This window comes from Psittacula echo (genome assembly GCF_963264785.1).
Source record: "Psittacula echo genome assembly, chromosome: 3".
Lineage (NCBI taxonomy): Eukaryota > Metazoa > Chordata > Aves > Psittaciformes > Psittacidae > Psittacula > Psittacula echo.
Genome location: NC_137736.1, coordinates 84,518,063 through 84,539,656, shown reverse-complemented (window position 1 = coordinate 84,539,656; position 21,594 = coordinate 84,518,063). Strand labels below are relative to the sequence as shown.

Here is a 21,594-nt window from a genome sequence, read left to right as displayed (position 1 = left end):
GACAGACTAGGGACAACGCAGGCCCCCTTCGGAAGATATCGGGAGAACTGGCTACCCAGGATTTGGAGAAGGCTGAGGTTCTTAATGACTTCTTTGCCTCGGTCTTCACTGGCAAAGTCTCTGACCGCACCACCCAAGTCTTGGAAGGAGAACGTAGGGACTGTGAGAATGAAGACCCTAGGCCCACCATAGGAGAGGATCTGGTTCGAGACCATCTTAAAAACCTGAGCGTGCACAAGTCCATGGGACCTGATGAAATTCATGAGAAAACAAACATGAGCCAGCTTCAGTGTGCGCTCGCAGCCCAGAAAGCCAACCGTATCCTGGGCTGCATCAAGAGGAGCGTGACCAGCAGGTCGAAGGAGGTGATCCTGCCCCTCTACTCTGCTCTCATGAGACCTCACTTGGAGTATTGTGTGCAGTTCTGGTGTCCTCAACATAAAAAGGACATGGAACTGTTGGAACAAGTCCAGAGGAGGGCCACGAGGATGATCAGGGGACTGGAGCACCTCCCGTATGGAGACAGGCTGAGAAAGTTGGGGCTGTTCAGCCTGGAGAAGAGAAGGCTGCATGGAGACCTCATAGCAGCCTTCCAGTATCTGAAGGGGGCCTACAAGGATGCTGGGGAGGGACTATTCATTAGGGACTGTAGTGACAGGACAAGGGGTAACGGGTTCAAACTTAAACAGGGGAAGTTTAGATTGGATATAAGGAAGAAATTCTTTACTGTTAGGGTGGTGAGGCACTGGAATGGGTTGCCCAGGGAGGTTATGAATGCTCCATCCTTGGTGGTGTTCAAGGCCAGGCTTGATGAGGCCTTGGGTGACATGGTTTAGTGTGGGGTGTCCCTGCCCATGGCAGGGGGTTGGAACTAGATGATCTTAAGGTCCTTTCCAACACTAACTATTCTATGATTCTATGATATTACATCTAACTTTGAGGGATTCCAAAGAACACGGTCTCACAAATGCTACAGAAAAGGGTAAATCCACGGACTTCCAAACAAACTGAACACTTGCCTGATGTTGCATGGATTTTATTCTGTGAGGTCCTGAATATTTTCAGCTTCCACCAGTAACTGGGGCAAGTCTGGGCTCCCAGCAAGGAACTGAGCCCCACAACCACCACTGCACCTTCTGAAGGGTAGCAAGGCTTTTTTCATACCATTGTAAAAGTTTGGACGAATCTGAAGTTGTGCTAGCTCAAAATAGTCAATAGATGATTACTTTTTGAGATTGATCAATACAGTAATAATCACAAATGCAATAAACATAAATAGTTTCAAACACTATAGCGACAGGCACAATAAATGTGTACAGCAGACTCTCAAATGAAGGACCTTTGGCTTTGAAGGACCCCAAATCAGTTTGCGACTATGTACACATAACGCTGCTGAAATGTAGTCATCTCAAAGGATAGACAGCATATAGCATAACAGTGAGATCTTTAACACCCACACAGAATAAACAGGATCTCAGTTTTTAAGATCTCATCCAAAAGCCACCCACACAGCCAAGTCCATGGCATTCAATTTACTTATTTCATATAAATGAAGAAAGAAATTAACTTCTGCTAAGGTATGAACCATTGGTCTCAAGAAGAGTGAGGGATCCAAGCTTGAAAATTAGATTTTTCAGAATTAACAATGACATTTTGACTGCTTCTCTAAAATTAAATATGACATAATTGAAAATGTTCCCTACTCTAACAATAATTCAAACTGTCAATAACTTTTAACCAGAAAATCAATCAGAAGTTTTCCCTGCCGGCCTGAATTGCGACTTTAATTTTTTCAACGAGTATTTGCTAATAGTCTTTTGAAGATATCATTAAGATCGCTGTCTAAAGAAACTGTCTAAAGACAATCTCTAAAGCAGAAACTGAATGACATAATCTGAAACCCAACAAAAATATGCTTACAGAAAACATCAGCAAATGCAAAGCTAAGGCTGCTGGTGCTTACCTAGCATGAACTGCATCTGCTAGTGAAAAGGCTGTAAAGAGAGTTTCTCCGATAAAGAAAATTGTAACAGAATTATTTTCCTACAGAAGTTTTTTGTCTGTATTTTTGTAATACTTTACAACCACAAACTTAAGAAAAAATTAAGAAAAAAGCATTTTTATCAGACTGTCCACAGTGTGAACAGCAATTGAGGACCTATTTTTGAACTGCTGACTCAAAAGTTCACAGAAATCCATCCACGGGCCCCAGAAAATCTGTGATTGCTGCTCAGAAGTAATGCTAACTTCAGTCAGCAATTAAAAGAATCGATTTTCATAATAAAAACGGAGCTTTTCCTTTTCTTCCTTACATCTTTCTTTGAATTTTTATTTTTTCCTGCTTGATCTATTCCCTGCAATGAAGAAAATTACTCTTTTAGTAAGCAAAAGACTGTGGCTTTATGCTAATTGTAGAATTACAGATACTTGAGAACAGATCTTCAGGCTGAAATTCTGCATATAATAACAAGTGGCCTGGCTACCACCAGTATCAAACAAGCAGTACCACAGGTAAGGAATTAACCCATTGCCTTGGTTTTCCTAACCGAGAACAGCATTTGCGCTATACCATCATCCCAAGGTCAAAGTAAACTGACATTAAACCCTGATGTTATGAGACGTAGCAATCCCATCTCCCTTCGGCCCTCAACTTGCCTCCTCCCACACTCTGTCACAGGGACTTGCACAGCAGCACCAGGGAGCTAGTGGGTTGAAAATAACCTCTTCCTCCCTCAAAATGATTAATTTTATTGTATATATGCTCCTCAACCTAATGCGCTAGAAACATTTCTGTTGTTGATGGGGAAGGAGCTTCGGGTCGACTACACATGGCCAAGAAGAAAAGGTGGGAGGATGCTGTGTGCTAGCAGCAGCGCTGACTTATGCCATGGGACAGTGATGACGAAGTGGGTCTGAGGGCAAAGTAAAAGGGACATTGACGTCTGCTTGAGCGGTTGGAGTCCTGCATAATCAAGTCACATTCAGCAGTGACTTCTGTCAGCAATCCCACTGGGATCACCAGGACCATGCACAGATGACTCTGTTGTACCACTGCCCCTAAAATGCCTTCCCACGAGTTTAATTTACGTGATCACACACCACCATTTGTGCAAAGCTCTCCATTGTTCACAGCTCATGACAAATGGCCATGGGTGAATGAGACAACAGGTCGTACTTTTTATTCCGCTGTCACCAATGACTGTTTGATGCTCTGTTTCATTTGGAAGATGTCACTCCGCCACTTTAAGTAACATTAAAGCTTTCTCATTCATGACACAATCCGAGTTCAAGGTCAGTGAGTTCTCCACTGCTGTACAGACCCACCAGCCAGCCCTCAGCATGGTGGGAAGTTGAGACCCGGCAGCATAGAGGACTCTGTGCCTCCATGACCTCCCCTCCTGTGCCCTGCCCAGCCTTCCTCGCAAGAAATCCTCCCTCAGGTAAAAGTATCACAGGGACGAGGCTCCGTGGCTGTGAAAAACACGTCCAAAAAGCTAAACTGACCCAAAGCAGATGGGGCAATAAGGCCAATGATGAAGAAAAGGAGGACTGAAGAGCCTGCCCTCTACTCTTTAGAAGCTGAAGAAGTTAAAGACAAACGACTGAATGACAGTGGAAAGTCAGTCGTAAGGCTTAATTTAAGCAGCATTACATATGAACAATCCCTGATGAACAGCAGGCACAATAAGAAGGTTAAAAGAAGTATTATTGCTTTTTAATTAAAAGACAAGGACGAAGATCTCTGCAGATCCTAAGTTCAGTACACTTCCAATTAAGAACAATGAGATAATGACAAGCAATCTAGTAACATTTAGCTGTACAGCAAATGACCTCAGGTAGTGTCACTGGTTTTGCAAACCATGTATTTGCCAAGAACCTATTTAAATAAATAACTAATAATACCACCATCACTTTCCATAGATAAAACATATAATCCTGCGATTTCTGAGATTTTGTCACACTTCAGAGTAGACAGAGAAATGTAAATCTTTTAAAATATACTTTCCATCCAATCAAACTCCAAATCAACGAAAAAGTGGAAGTAGAGAGTGCCATTTCCTAGGCAAGAGGGCTTCATACTCAGCAGCGCAGTGCTGAGAAAAAAACTGCCACTTGACATACAACAGTTGCATGAGAAGACCCACACTAATTAAATCAAGAGATTTGCCACAAAAGGTCATGCTATTTAATATGCAGTATTCTTGGGCCTGTAAAAAATACTTAACATATGGCACTTCAGTTTTTTAAGACGCATTTCAGACTTTTCTTATATTCATTATACGTGCTCTCCACCTACAAAAACCTGTAGAACAAACTTGCAATACTGAGTGACAAGGCAGTAACACATAATGCACGTGGGAACACTAACCCTTACTGCGCATATACAATGATGGCCTGTAAACTGGGTGCACGTGTAAATGTAGCTGTTCTGGTGGTAATGGCTTATACTACAGTAGTTCTCTTGGGAAACAAGACATTTCCTTAAAGAAGATGCCAGGCTATGAAGCAAGATGTGTAACACATTCATTTAAATGCTGCAGGGAAGATAGACATGAGCACAGTGGTAAAGATGACCTATCTTTCAAGAATATACTTGAAAAAAGGGGGTTTAAGGAACATTTTTCATTTAAGCCAATCACATCCTAAAGCATGAAAACTCATTGTAAACCTGTAACTTACGTATAAAATTAATGCTAACACAAATGTCTCAAGAGACCCTTGAAACTACTGTGAATACTTCTCTGAGAATATCAGCTCAACCATGTCCAAGCATGTTATCACACAAGGAATCCGCAGGGAAGGAGCGAAATGGAAAACACCATCACACAGCTGAAGAAATCTGACATGCACCACACAGCTCAGGTTCTCTCTCATGGGACTTGCCTCCTCTAGCTTCAGGTAAGTACTTGACACCTTACTCTGTGCTGGTCATCCATGCACCTATTCTAGCTACTGTAGAAGAAAGGCTACAAGGATGATCTAAGAAATGAACATTCAAGGATGTATAAAGCAGATAATACGCTTTGGAAAATATGATGTAAAGCTGATTTTTCCTCTTAAGGACACAAAGTTCATTTGAATATCATCAAGTGCAGCACCTCTGAAAAAAAAAAAAAAAAGAGTTTTGAGAAAGGCAGTCTTCTTGTTCTTATCAGGGTGCAATGGAAGCAGTTGTTCTTTTGTCTATGAATTCTTTACTGACTTGGAAGCTGGTTAGCCCAGATAAACTCTCCTCCATACATTCTTTCCTGACAACTGAACTCAGATAAGGTTCTCCAGCTAACATCTGACCAGATTAGGATGTTCTGGGCTTCCATGACATGAGTGCCTTCCTTGGCCCAGCAGAGCCCAGTCTTTTCTTCTCCCCCCGCCCCCCCAGCTTATGAGAATGATGAGAAGTTCTTTTACTTCCTCAAGGTCAGGCTTGAAGTGGTGGGTGGCAGTGACTTAAATGATTTACTTGGGAGAAGAAACCCTTTGAATTAAAAATTAGACTGAGCCTTTAACTAAAGCTGGACCATAATGAATACATTTATCTGTATCTCATATGAAGAGGGTGGTTTTTTGAAAGCTTCACTTTCGGCACTTTCTGCCTAGAGCAAATTGATAAATGAATTCTAAAAAATATCTATAGAAACACACCGTTGTGCTACAGATAAACAAAACAAAAGGAGCAAGAAATGCATAATCGGAACAGTCTTATGCACACTTGAAGATCATACTGAAAACCCTGGATGCTGCAAATACTTCAAAACCTTTATGCTGTGTGAAACAGTAACAATGTACAACCAATAATAGTATTATTCTTATTGATCACTGATTTTTAAAAGCTGATCTGATCAAATACCTCCTGCTACTAGCCAATGATCTTCATTTTTAAGCCACTGCACAGGCACCAGGCTCTACCAAAGTTAAAACATCAAAATTTCACTTTGGTGCACCACTTCCAGGTTACGAAGCTCTTCATACAAAGTAAGGGGTTTATTCATTTCAAGTTCCTTTCTCAGGATAAATATTAGGATTACATTATCACTGTATTATTATTCATTAATAATGAACCACAAAAGAAATTCTATGACTGCACACCAAACAGAATTATGCCATGGTATCTTGAGCTTGACCAGGCAGTCTCCTGTTGTTCCTGCCAGTTTGTTACACTCAGAAAAGAGAGAATATATTGTCTGAAGTTTGTTTTTCCTTCAGGTCTGTAGGGAAAGGTATCAGTCCTTACGTTTCTTTAGTGTAAACTTGCAAGTCATCTGCTCAGGTGCTTTTCTGTCAGGTTTTAGAGAGCAATCAGAAGCCAGGAGGAGAAACCGTTCCCACTTACAGAATCTCACTAACTCACAGCTGAACACATGCCATCTATGGAATATACTGAAGAAGGAAACATGATGTAGATCAAGCTTCCCTCCTTGTAATTACTATCTTTGAAACCACGGAAAACAAAAGACCTCACTGCTGAGGATGCCTTGGCTCCTGAAAATGTCTAGGGGCAATCTGCAGGGCGTCAAAATAAATAATGATACCCTCACACCATTGTTTTTGCTCAGTGATGCCAGGGCGATCTTACTGCTTCATGTGAGATAATGATGCAATAAATCTTAACAGATCTGTGCCACTGCACCTTTTTTTTTTCTTCCTTTTTTTATGACATGCTCCCAAGATTTCTAGCATGCAGATACAGAAAAGACCTTGATCCTCTTAGTCCTTTTGTGGCTCAAAAGGTTGATGTACTCCACTACCAGAAACAGAGCAAGCTACACATTAGCACTATGAGCCTTGGATGCAGCTCTCCACAGTCTCGGAAAACTGCCATTCTTTTGCATGTGAGATCCCTCATACTCAGAAAAACAGCTTTAAAAAAAAAAACCAAACCAAAAACCCAGGAGCAGGTTCCATCAGAAAACCAGGGTTGCAGGGAAATCTCTGTATCATCCTAACCAGGACAAGCTGTGCTGTCATGAAGCTCTGTTATTTCATGTAATGTCACTTAGCCATCCTTCACTGGAGTCAAGATGCCTGCCTTGTTCACTCATTTAGGCCCTATAAACTGCATGGTGAAGCATAACCCACAAGTTTCATCCATGTGGTGTGACTAAATGCATGACCCATGAGTTAGGGTAACACATATCCAAGTGTTTACTGTCACTCTTCCCCTTCCCTGCAAGCCCCTTTCTGCTTCAAGTCTGCTTTAGCACTTCCCTGACTTCTCAGAAAGCCAAAATTATTATCCATTTTTATCCCCGGGCTACTTTTATGCCAGACTAGCAAACTGAACTGGCTCACCAAGTGATCCCATGGGTATCAGCATCATTTCAGGAACAGTGGTTGAGGAGATAGAGAAGAAAGAGAGTGGGAAGAGCAAAGGAATAGAACATTCTCTTCCATGCCTGACCCCACCTCCACTACAACTGCTTTAAGGGCAGTGGAGGTAAAGCAATGCAACTGCTTTGCACTGATAATTCCTTATGCAATGTATGAGCAAGACAAAATTTCAGATAAAGCTTCACTGACTTTTTTTTTTTTTCTCCTTTTTAAAAGTCAGAAGTCTTATAAAGCTACGAGCCAAACACAAACAGCACATGGCCAACTTCCAGGACACCTGGCTAATCAGGGTTTAAAAATAAGCATCCGTAAGAAATGCTAGTGTTAGAAGTTTTATCTCTTCAGCATTTTCGCATAGAGCTAAAAGAGACAAGGCGGACAAAAAGTAAATATTATAGAACCATAGAATGGTTTTGGTTGGAAGAGACCTTAAAGACCATCTAGTTCCAGCCACCCTGCCATGGGCAGGGGCACCTCCCACTAGACCAGATTGCTCAAAGCCCCATCCAACCTGAACACTTCCAGGAATGGGGCAGCCACAGCTTCACTGGGTAACCTGTGCCAGTGTCTCACCACCATAATAGCAAGGACTTTTTTCCTAATGTCTAATTTAAATCTGCCCTCTTTCAGTTTAAAGTCACTACCCCTTTTCCTGTCATGACATATGCTATCAGTGCTTTAAAGGAAAGACTCAGAACAGTTACTAAGGAAGACAGACTCATGAAACCCTCATCCGGGTTTCACAGCTGCTCCAGGAATGATCCATGTAGGGCTCGGGCCTGCCTGCGGCTGCGGGCTCACCACTGAAGCCCATCACTGCCCCACGGGTGAGCACTTCCCAGGTCAGCAGATGGGCAGAGCAGGGTCTGGCACAGAATGGCAGGAAGCTCTCAAACAGATTGCCAGCACAGGATTCCACAGCGGGGTGGCCAAGGTTGGTTATCAAAAACGTACCTTTTTGGTTTTTCACGAGGAATGTCTTAAAATTCCCACTCAGAAGTTATTCCTGCTACAGAAATTCCTTGGTTGGCATGGCAACATATTCCTACCCTGAATTTCTACCCTTTGCTCTCCTTTCAGCTCCAGAGGACTGGTGTCTCTTCTCCCCTTCATGACATTACTGTCCATAGCCTATCCTTCACAGGCTTGTAATTCAATTGCATTTGGCATTCATAGGCATGCACAGTCATCTTGTTCTCTGGCAAGCACATTCTGCGGTGGAGCTGGGGACTAAGCTGCAGTTCAGGAACACATGCTCAATGTAAAGAACAACTGCTCCTAAACCTAAAGGAGGAGTGATCAGGGCTCAGTTACTGACCTATGTCACACATCTTCTAGATGAAAGAAATTACTGTTTGGGAGAAAAAAGATTTTTCCCTTATTTTAAAATGAGTAAGGAGAATCTATCTAATGATACTATATGAAAAAAATGTAATCAGAAAGTTATTTTAGTATAGGATGCACTCCAACAACACTTGCTGATGTAATTTGCACTCACCATTAACTACTGGATAACAAAAAATAAATTATCCTTTTTGAGATTATAGGGCTCTAGAAATTGTTTGAATGGAATCAATGAATATACTAAAAAAAATCATGGTACACAATCAACAATAAACCTTATCTCATACAGACTTCACAACATCCTTCCATTTGATTTGAACAAAATTGGTCCATAAACAGTATTTAAAATTATCTTCTTTACAAAAACATATTTTCTTGTAGAATGTATTGGAAATGTATTAGTTTAAAAGTAATTATAACAAAATTAAGAATAAAGCATCATTCCTGACATGTGATACGTTACCCTTGCCTTAAAGAGCAAAGAAATTTTATCTAGTTGATTTCTTCCAATTATTTGAAAGACTTTTAAACACCTCAATGGTTCTAGAGATTATGATTAGCAGTTTCTATAGATTTAAGGTTCCTGCATGGTACCCTGGCCCAAAGTTGGTGCTATGAGTAACAGAACTCCTTCTGTTCTTAAAAACCAAGCAGGTATTTACATTTTCTGCAGGATGCTGAGTATTCAGTACCTTTAAAGAACAAGCCCACAGCATGTTTTCCACTGTGGACCAGGTAATTCAGACTCTGCATAAGTGACTTGGATTTACTTTAGTTTGAGCACCATTTGTTTCTTTTTAACTTGCAGTATGCAGTCAAGAACTTGCAAGTATCAATTTATGGGAAGCTGCAAGTGTTTCGCCATAATCCCTTTAAATCTATCAAATTTCTAGATAAACCATATTTTACTGTTCAGCCTTTGATAAATATTTGATCCTTTTCTGACAACAGTGAGTTCCTTATCCAGGCAGTGAAAGTGGGATAAAACTCAAGGAGCACCCTTGAATAGGCTGGAAGCATTTCTGGAATTTTAAACCAGGAATAATTCAATGTTTGTGTATCCAATTCTAACAACATGCGTATTCATTTTATGCTAACAGCTGTCTTAAACTGACAGTTTATCCCATCCATACTTTGAACGGTTATTCACGAAACAAACAAACAAAAAATATTAAGCATATTTCATCTTTCGGACATTAATGAAATCCATTAATGGAAACTAATGTGTACAGCAACACAGGAAACAAACTCAAGCTTCAGTGAGCCACTAAGAACTATGAATAGGATCCCAAGAGTAGAGGTAAGTAACACTTACCTTTCTACTCTACGTTTTTTAGTTTAGTTTTTTAGTGTAAAAATTAATACTATTCAGAAACCAACCAGAAAAGTTTTGGCTTCTATTCTATCTGCTATTTTCAAAGTTTTCTACCATGCAAATCAGTGACGTTTTCTGTGCAATGTTTGCACAGCATGTTTCAACTTGCAGACCACATAGAACTGTGGATGTTGCAGATCAGTTTATGCCTAAACTCTAACCTGGATCTGAGAAATAACCTGAATTTGGAGAGAAAAACTCTTTTAAAATGTTTTAGCTTTTTTGCCTCTTTTTCAGGTTTCGAGTGAACTGACACAACCTCAGAAGAGTTAACAGTGGACAGGAGTTTCCCAAAGCAATGTTCTGCCAGAAAAAACATAGCCCAGGCCACTACTACTTCTACAGGTTGTTTTTTTTTTTTTTTTGTTGAAAGCCATTAATTATATGAGTACTTGATCTGCTTTTTATTTAACAGTACAACAGCATTAGTATTCAAGCCCTGAGTACCCTATTAAACGTTAGGTTTATAGTCCCGTGAAGTTATTATACAGCATTGTTCCCCAATACCCAGTAGCCAAAGGAACAAAAAGTCTTTTTCTTGTCTTACCATAGCTTCTGCCCTTCCCAGAAACCTCACCACGTGCACTCCCTAAAAACCCACAACTGTTCTGCTATGACTAACGGGAAAATAAATCAAGAGCCTATCACAGGAAATACTCTTTCTGTCACTGTCATCTGTATCATTAAATCTTAAGTTCTTATTGCAGTCTCAGGATGGCAGTAGGCAGGTGCAAGACAGTTTAAGGTTTTACAGGTCAAAACCAACACCACAACCTCTGGTTATCAGGAAAATCTCCATGGAGCTCAAAGAGCAGTGTCAGCTTGCAGTACAGCTCATGCGGTGCCCAGTCACACTGACTGATGCTGGAGAGCATACCAGCGCAGCATTGCTGCATGCTTGCTTTTTGCTTGAGCTTTCTGTAGGCAGGTACTACAAGCTGCCACCATATGAATAAGAAGAAACTTTCATCTCATCCACTGTGATCACTCGTCCCGTAAGTTCCATATGGACAAACTCAAAATGACCACCGGTTGTGTGGAAGGAAGCACAGGTCAGAGCTGTGGTAATCAGTGGTAGCTTTGGTGTAATGACCTGTAAGTAACAGAGTTTGAGATGCTAAGGAGACTGAAGAAAGACAGAGAGTAACAAGAGACCTAGTCTAGATCAAGCTAAACCCTTGACTACAGGAGAGCAGATGTCTTCAGAGAACTAAGTGGGATACCATGGAGGCAGCTCTAAAAGGGCCAAAGAACACAAAGAAATTGGAAGATCTTTAAGAACAATGAAGTGTGAGACTAGTGCGTTCCCTACTCAGAAAAGCAAGAAGTATCAGGAGACGTGGAACACATGATGGAGCTCCAGTGCACAAAGGCAGTATTAGCAAGAGGAGCAAGCAGGGGTGGGCTACAAAGCACAGAAATACCACACAGGCACACAGGGGTGGTGTCAGGAAAGCCAAAGCTCACCTGAATTCAGACTTGGAAGGAGTATCAAAGGCAACAACTACATCAGCAGTAAAACGCTGGATGAGGAAAATGTGAGTGAGTGGCTGAATGAGGTGGGTGAGGTACTGACAGTGAACACTGGTAAACCAAGGTACTCCACTGCCTTGTCTCTCTTAGCCTTCACTAGCACTGCTTTAATGCTCAGAACAGGCAAAGAACCAGCAGTCATGAATGAGGATCAAATTCAAGGGACTACCCAATTAGACTCAACCCAAAGAAGCTCATGGAACCAACTGCCCGCATGCATGGGCATTGGGACAACTGGCTGATGTCCTTGCAGCACCCTTCTCTATCATACCTGAAAGGTATTGGAGACCATGGGAGATCCCTGATGACTTACAAGAAAGCAAATGGCATACTCCTCTTCAGAGCAGTCCAGAAGGGTGATGTGGGGCACTACAGGCCAGCCAGCCTCCCTTTAGTTCATGGAAAAATCAGAGAGTCCTCTGGGAACAGACTTCTGAGTATGGAATATCCCTTTGGCTAGTTTGGGTCAGGTGTCCTATCTCTGTTTCCTGCTGGTTTCCCATGCCCCTCCTCACTTGCAGAGCACGAAACAGAGAAAGTCCTTGATCAGAGTAAGCATTACTTAGCAACAACTAAAAACACTGGTGTTATCAGCGTTGTTCCCAGACTAAGTAGAAAACACAGCACTGCACCACCTACTAATAATAAGAAAAAATAACTGTTACAGCTGAACCCAGGACAACCATGAAGGAGGAGAAGGTAACTGGGAACAGTCAGCATGGATTCACCCAGGGTGAAGCATTTGGTATAGCTAACGGTACCAAATCCTACCTTTCCTTCCTCAGTCAACAGCTGTCCCTCCTCACCAATAACTTCCTGTTCCACAGTGCAAAACAGAAGCCCACAACTGATCTCTTATCAGTTTACACCTTCCTGTTCACAAACAGTATTAAAAGAGCAAAACCACCAGAGAAATCCAGGGACAAGAAAACATTCAGAGCCACCAGGCAGCGAGCACTTGAGAACTACCAATCCAGCATATGACCAGGCTGTATCCAAATCACCCAACTGTCAAAAAGCTATCAAAGGAAGTGGCAAATGTTGTGGAAGAGCACCTACAGTATTAAAACCATAACCAAATATATCCGTAACCCAGACAAGAGAATACGATGCTGCCGTCTTCCTAGGACAAACTGACACGACTGCCGAAGGAATTTCCAGTAACTCACCTAGTGCAATGACATAAGCTCCACACACAGCATCACAGATGAAGATCAAAGCCAAAGTCAGTGCCTTGGCATCAATACTGATCTCTAGTGCAAACCATGAAAGTAGGAAACGGGCCTCAAATGCCACCTAACCACCCTAAGGAGGGAGAATGCAGGTGACACCCTTGCGGCTGGTGTTCCCCCAGGTAACAAGGGGAGTGGAGGCACTCGGAGGATGCGGGGCTGGGAGACTGATCTGACACCAGCCTTTCGTGAACAAGCCTGGCTTGGGAAGACATGCTGTCCTCCCTCCATTGCATCCCCACTGCCTCTCCTCCTCCACCAGCTGCTTGGTCCCAGCCCACCCCAGTGAGCTCCACTGCAGGGGTGGCCCCTATGGAGCTGCTACAGGGCTCACCATCCTTGTATCCATCCTTGTGTAGTGGCAAGCACTGGCAGTGACCTGTGCAGGCAGGGGAGGAGGAACACTGCTTCTTGTTGCTGTTGGCTTTTTTGCCTGTGGTTCCTATGATTTTCTGGTGTTTTTAAGAGATGCAGCCAAGCAATAACAACATGTGTAAAAGGATGTCTGTGAAAGCAGATGTCCCCAAAATAACAGTGTATTAAGTACTCATCCACCCAGTGTGAAACAAAAGGGGGGAAGGGAGAGGGATGAAGAAAGAGAATTAAAAAAAAAAAAAAAGGGAAAAAATATAAAACAAGAAAACAGGATCCTTCAAATAATTTATGTAAGGGCTCATCTCCACAGGGAGAAATAAGGAAAAAAGCTAATAATGATAAAAAATATACAGCTCTTTCAGTACTTCCCAGCAGAACACAGAACAAGAGCAAAATATACATTTAGAAGACTACTCATAAGGCAACCTCAAAGAGAAAGTAAAGCTAAGAGAACATCAACAAATGAGTGAAAACTAGGAGTAATCCCTTCTCATAACAAACAACAAAGATTAAAATAATTTTGGCACTATTGCAACATCACGGCATTTGTCTCATGCTGCTGAAGTGTTCTGTGATACTGTAAATTGTTGAGCTATATTGGCTTATGCTTAGTTTTCTTAAGCAAGCCAGTACATAATAAAAATATAATAACGACGCACACTTACGCAATACTTCTCACTTCAAGTACCTCAGTGTCCTTAAAGAAATAAAGTATAGCAATTATCCATGTAAGAGCCAGGAATACAGAAAGATTTCACTTCACCCTGAGTCAATACAAAGGAAAAGGACAATAGTTCAATCACTTCCATTTCTCCTCCATTCTGAACATACTAACATCCCCTGTTGAACAAAATACAGACTGTCATAATGAAGCGACTGCTCCAGTGAGCCTTAAAAAGAAAAATAAATATCAATTAAACTCACTGGCAAGTAGAATGAGATGAAACATAATGATTAACTTTTCTCCTACCAAAATAATCTAAAGATTTTTGATGCACAATTATTTTACTGAGACATTTCAACTGAAAGCATTTTAAATAATGAAGTCTGCACCATGAAGAAGTTACTGTGCATTAGCAGGTCTGCACTACCCATCTATCTGCATAATCACACGTGGCGGTAAATGTAAGGTAATCCAAGGTAGCTTTCTTGTTAATAAAAGCGGGATTACCTAGCTCACCTTTATCACTTTCTCCATAGGAAGAGGGACTACTTGGAACCTACTGACTTTCACTGCAGTTGCAACCTGAATTAAACTTCAGATGCCACGCCAGGCAAGTCACCAGATCAGAACAGAGAGGCCAGTAATTGTTTTGCATGACGCCTAAAACACACATTAATATATCTTAGAACTGCATTGCATTGTAGCACAGAACAACAAAGGCCTGTGTTGAGTTTCATTGCAGATGTTCAACAGGATATTAGACTTCAGTGCTGTATACCAGCTGATACACGGCACGCTCTGTGCTCCCACGATTATAGCATTAATACCTTTCTGGCAGGATGCAGTGAGCAAAAATCCGTACCTCACTGGTTCCTCAATTAGGATTGCAAACTACATCAAAATTACAGGTAAGCTATGGATATTGGATTCCCAAAAGAAACAGAATATGGAGCACACAGAACAGTCATTGAAACTGGAGTCATCAGGGAGAATGATATTTGTGTATACATTTGGATGTTTGAAAATTTTTCTTATGTCATTTTTTACATTTTTAACTATTTTTTTAATAGCAACGAAAGAAATGTTGACCTTTCACATCTGCATAAAACAAGCAATTTTCAACTGAAAAGGTAGATTTAGAAATTCACAGTAATCGACAGATATACAGCCTGTATGTACCATGCTTGTTTTTCTTTCTGGCTAGAGTTTCTCAGCTGAATAAATCTTCCATAAGATTCCCATCATAAGCTCTGGTAGCAGAGCAAGCTGAGAGGTCATACATCATCAAAAAAGCAGACTGGCTTCAAGGTGAGCTCACAAAATAATTGACTGGGGGATAGAAGGCAACCAAACTATAATCTCAGGATGTACTTCAGCACTATGATCAAATCAAAGGGTTGACTTTCCTCCTCCCAAAGCCAACATTATTTTTGCAGTCCATATAAGAACATAAAACCTAGCAATTCATGTATTTAACATATTGCGTAACTATAAATTTTCTACAGCACTGTAACAACATTAAATTGTGCTAATTTCTGTGTAGTATCACATTCTCCTTGAAACTTTTCTCAGTCTTGCAGACAAAATATTATCCTTCGCCTCTACCAAATACCTCCTCATTAAATTTAACCTTTTAGTAAGTGAAATCATCTTGCTGCCCTTCTATCATTATAGGTATGGGAAACCTCCTTCTGGCATGGCACTGTTAACTAAACACGAGCTCTTTGGAGCAGAGATCTTGCTCTGCTTCACTCCTTTGAGACTTGCTACTGCATTCCTAATAGGTACAATCATTATTATCAGAAGATGCCCATTAAAACAGTGTCTAAACACAACTTCCAATTAATTAAACCAAGATACGCAGGGACTGCCATTTATTTGCATAGTGCCTCATGAGATGAAATCTGCACCCACAAATTAAAATCTCCATGTTCCTACCATACAAACAACAAACCATACCTGACAGAATAAGGAGTACATTCCCAGCAGTGCTCTGTAGCAGCCAACTTAACTGCCTAGGAAAAGAAAGGAATGTCAGGCAGTGGTCAGTAAATTAAGTCTCAGAGGATCTGGGATCCTTCTCTCAGTGAGAATTTCAGACAGCACCATACGTCTTACAACCCATCTTACAACCTGCATTTTCTATCTGTAAACTCAAGTTAACTTGGCGAAAAGACTGCCTGGCAAGTAAGTGTGCTGACTGAGCTCAGTAAGCTATCGTTTCCTATCAGTCTTAAATCTATTCCCTTTATGTTGCACTTTCGTGTCTGATTGCTGGGGAAAAAAATCCCAAGTAAATAAACCACACCTACACCATGGTGCAAAAACCCCTTAGCTCTCTATTCTGTACAAGGGCTGACTTCAAAAGGAGTAAGGAACATGAGTAACGCTGTAAATACCCATTAATCAGCAAGGCAGCAGTGCAGAGACATGCCCGTAGTAGGTAGTTTGGGTCCCAGAAGCAGTCTCAGGATGTAGTTTCAGATACAGTTAAACTGCTCTAAGTACAAGCCTTTGCCAAAAGCAGCACTCAAGATCTTCTTCCCACCCTTTTTTTCCCATATGATAGAGGATACCCATAATTTCCTAACCCTGTGACTGCAGGATGCATACAACCATTCCTTTTCTCCTTTTGGGTTGGGTTTTCTTGGATCAGTGATCACAGAATCACAGAATCATAGAATAGTTAGGGTTGGAAAGGACCTTAAGATCATCTAGTTCCAACCCCCCTGCCATGGGAAGGGACACCCCACACTAGACCAGGTTGCTCAAAGCCCCATCCAACCTGGCCTTGAACACTGCCAGGGATGGAGCATTTACCACTTCCCTGGGCAACCCATTCCAGTGCCTCACCACCCTCACAGTAAAGAATTTTTTCCTTATATCCAATCTAAACCTCCCCCGTTTAACTTTTAACCCATTCCCCCTTGTCCTATCACTACACTACAGTCCTTGATGAAGAGTCCATCCCCAGCATCCTTGTAGGCCCCCGTTCAGATACTGGGAGGCTGCTATGAGGTCTCCACGCAGCCTTCTCTTCTCCAGGCTGAACAGCCCCAACTTTCTCAGCCTGTCTTCATGCGGGAGGTGCTCCAGTCCCCTGATCATCCTCGTGGTCCTCCTCTGGACTTGTTCCAACGGTTCCATGTCCTTCTTATGTTGAGGACACCAGAACCACACACAGTACTCCAAGTAGGCTCCCTGATGTCATTCAGTCACTGGCAATGGATACAGCAGGAATTCCAGGCTGTGAGCAAAGTTGTTGGAGTTGGAGTTGGTGTTGGCTACCTTTTATTCTTCATGAGAGCTACCATTTAACATGACACAGCACCCAGAGTTATTTATTAGCTTGTGGTGCTTCACTTGGCTTCAATTAATCCAACTGGTGTAGCTGAGGAGCAGCCCTTGGGATGTGCCTTGCACCCTTCTGGGCTGCAAACATACTCTCCAGCAGTACTTGGGGAATACAGCAGTATCTCCTTAGGTACATCCTACATGGCTTTTGCCCTGTAGGTTACGGAATCTTCAAAGGTCATCTAGTCCAATCCCCCTGCAATGAGCAGGGACAGCTTCAACTGTATCAAGTTGCCCAGATCCGGCCACATCCAGCCTGGCCTTGAATGTCTTCAGAGATGGTGCATCCACCACCTTTCTATGTCCTGACTGGGTTTTGGGTTCAGATCTTGAGCTCCTTCTGAAGAATGTCATATATTTATGGCACTGTAAAGCAACTAATGAATCGTATCAGATGTGTTTCTAACACCCAAGAAACACTCCAGGTATCGCTTGCAAGATGAAGTAAACCAATAGAAACAAGGGCCAGCTTTTGCACAGAAGAAACTGACACATGAGCAGTCCATGTGCCATTTGTTTCCTCAAATCAGTGGTGATAAACATTAAGTACTTTGAAAAAAAAAAAAAACAATTATTTGAAAGATTCATAAATTACAACAGCAAATACTAGAAGTCCTTTTTCTTCTAATAATACAGTGTACATAAGCTGAATGAATCAACACAAAACAGTTCCCCATATAGTCAAGAAGCAAGCTATGATACTGAGAATATCCTCCACTGTATAGGTGCTTTTGGAAATCTACAAAAATAGAACAGATTTCTGTCACTATTACCCAGGCTGAGGTAGAACATGTTTATGCATATAATAACATAAGCACGGATGGCATTCTTCAGACATGAGACAAGACAATTTGGCTGGAGACAAAAGACACAGAGAACAATATTGGCTTGTTAAAGGGTTTTGTCATTTTAGTCATTCCTTTCATAATTCAGCCCTGATAAGGCATGGGAATGGAGATGGATTAAGCAGAATTAGGAGGTGAATTCAGAGTAAAATACATAGCCTTCAAATAATGATTTGAAATAATGCAGGCAGAGGAATGGATGAGATTGCAGATCTGGAAACAAAAAGGCTGATGAAAATTAGAGGTTCATTATTCTCTGTAGTTAAAGATTAACTGTGTGATACAAGTCGCAAATTCGTATCTCCTTTTAACAAAAGCTTACGGCCTGACTCTGCAAATTTGTGAGAAAGTGTAACTTCATATGGGTAACTCAGAAACACATACCAGTTTTTAGAACTGGGCCACATCCTGCAATGACCAATAAGACTTTCACAAACTTCACAGTAAAGCCAGTCAGTTCTATCCAACCTAATTTCTTCATAGTAGCACCAGCTAACAAATTCACTGCCCAGTCTGTATTACCACTTAATTTAAAACAGCCTCAATATATTTTTACAATGAGAAGTATTACTTTCAAAATAGTTTCTGGCACAGCCAAGGAATGAATATTTTTTTCCTGCTGAAGTACACCACCTTGTATGCATTCACCTGCATGGGGAGGGACCACCTTTTTCACGTCCTCTGAAGCTGGTTACTGGCATACAAAGATTTTACTGCAGAGCAAAAAATCTAAAGCTGTAGGTCACTGGAGGATATTAAATGATAAGCAAATTCACATTTCTAAAGTAATTCTACCAATTTATTAGCAATGCTAGCTCCTGTTTCACAGTAGGGGAGATAATAACGAAGCCTTGTTAAAGGGCAATGCGGTATCTTTTATGTAGTGTCTTTTTTTCATTTGTGATAAAGTCATTAAAGCAGCACTGTGTCTTCTTGAAGCCTCAAACAATAGTCTGCATTAAATCTCCTGTGCAAAATTAAGGACAGTAGTTCACTGGGAAAATAAGCATCTGTTCTTGCTAATGCTGATGGCCTTCTAAAAATCATGAAACTATTCTAAATTGGCGACAATAAAACAAAGCAGAACTCTTTTAACTTTTTCCAAAACAAAGTGAAAATCCCATTTCTCTTGTAAATATTTCTTTGTTCCAAATCTGCCTAGTAACCTCTACTTAGTAACCTCTGCCTCATACGGCATGTCTCCCTTATGGGCTTGCCTAAATCCCATTCTCCCACAATCACTTAGCTTGAGCTCAGTGTCTTTTGAACTCAGGCTGGTAAAGGTTTGTCTACACTGCATCAACGCAGGCTGTAGCTCCTGAACCCTGCCCACCTCTCCTCTAGTCACAGGCTCAAAGGAACTGGTGCATGCGACATAGTTGAAACACAGGTGTCAGGTCCAGCTTCCTTTGGCCTCAGCTAAAGACTGAACTGGTCTGCAGTGGCAGTAGCTGACGCAACGAACATGGAAACTCCGCTCTCTGGTCTGATCGCTCAGGCCTCGCCACCCTGGCTGAGGGCCACTGGTGCTCCAGGCTCTGTTGGTTTCACCCCTTCACAACTGACACAGCCTTCAGGATCCCATAACCACAGATGAAACTTCTTTTTCATAACCCTTAAACCGTGTCTCACTTCTGCCCTAGCAGCAAACCTAGAACCAATAGCAGATACCAAGCATGAACAGCAAAAAAACCCAGCTGTCTTCCTACAGGTTTTGGACAAGTTTGACTAGTTTTGCCTGGTGTTCAGTGCCCTAAGTGATGAAGCTTTGGACACTACTTTCAGAAGACTCAAAATGCCTTCTTAGTTTGCAAATTTTCAAATCAGAAATCACATCTCCCTGTATACTCATACGCCATGATGGAGGCGCAAAACTAGGGACTTTGGGCACTAGAACAACACAAACAGACACTTTAATTTCAAATTCATACTACTTGGATCGCACTTTAGTTCCCATTCTATGCTTCCCAGCTATGATATTCATCTTCCCAAACAGCTCCACATGCTGTTTTCGGTAATCACATCCTTCAAACACTTGTCCCTGTTATGTCTACCAATACCTAGATATTCAAAACAGTCTCCAAAGCACACGCTAAACATCTGTTTCAACCACCTTTTCCTTCAGAGTTTAAGCTGTTTGATGGAAAATTGCCATGCTAATGGCTAGCTCCTCTGTTAGTGAACTGGAGAATTCATTTTGTATTTATTGATTGTTCCCTAATGAAGAGTCATAAAGGTGCCAGAGACTCTTGACCAGACACTACTTAATTAGTACCAAAGCACATAAAATCCCAAATCCAACCAAACTCATTATCCAATGGCTCAGTCACTGGAAAAGAAAATGATGACATCATTTTCAGCTTACAGAGAAGTCCATAAAATTTTATTAAAAAAACCCTAAGGAAATTAAAAACTATATAAATTGCTCATTTCCTTCCAGTTCCTCAGACACCAAACAGGTCTTCCAGAATCAAATCACACTTTGCTAAAGGAAGTATTCTCCATAAAGGACCCAACAATATGCATAGACCTTATTTTAAATAAGACAAAGGCAAATACCAATAAAATATTTGTCTTCTAAACAATACAGGGAAAGGTTTATGTTACATACAAAGGACATAATGCAAAGCATCCTTAAGGTATTAAAAATTACCTTTAACGGATCTGTCTTTTCATCATCGTGTTTCATACAATAGTCCACATTTTATGTTGCCTTAAATTATGCTGTACTGGAGCATTTTCTGAGGGTACTTGCTCTCAAGAAGGCAGAAAGATGAGCAAGAACTCCATTACATGCTCTTTCTTCCTTTCTCAAACTTAAAGCCTCAAAACCATTCTGAATAACTGATATCTCTTTGCAAGTCTCAAATTAAGTCATTATGAAAGTTAATTCCCTCCTTCCATATCATGTAAATTCTCAATTAAATAATTGAGAAAATAGCAGGAAGGAAAAAAAAAGGACAACAGAAGGAAAGCAAAAGCCCATTCTCTACATGGTGATAGCACTGCTGCCTCTAGTATGCTCTCTGCTTGTTGAAGGCATCTGTCTTCGGAGCAGTAAGGTGGCTTGGATTCTTTGGGATAACATAAGTTGCACACAAAGAAACAAAGATTCATGATAACACAAAATCCATTAACTATAGATGCCCTCATATTAATGCACAATTACTACCACATATGTAAGAAAATACCCTTAATGTGTCTGAAAACCTAATCTGCCATTTTCCTGAAACTGACCACTCCAATGCCAAACACTTCTTCTAAAAAAAATTCAAAATCCTGTTCACGATCTCTATACTGTATTCAGCAGCCATTGTGACACCAGGTTTAACCATCTGAAACATCTAGCCCTCTTAGCATAATGATAAACCAGAGTATTCCACCAGAAAGAAAGCAGGTTTGCACAAACAGAAAATGGAGCGGGACAAGCATATAAAGGACGAAGCAACCACAGTAAATATCCCAAGGAGGCAGAATAGCAAAGACATGTATAGGCTTCTCAGACATGAATTTTGCTTCTTTGCAATAATCCATTATTCCTTC

The 21,594-nt window shown here is 41.2% G+C and overlaps 1 protein-coding gene across 1 annotated transcript in view; it reads right to left on the bottom strand.

Moving 5' to 3' along the window:
• KLF12 (KLF transcription factor 12) overlaps positions 1–21,594 on the bottom strand; it is a gene marked incomplete at both ends in the record, with an annotated part of 247,794 nt that overhangs the window by 123,100 nt on the left and 103,100 nt on the right.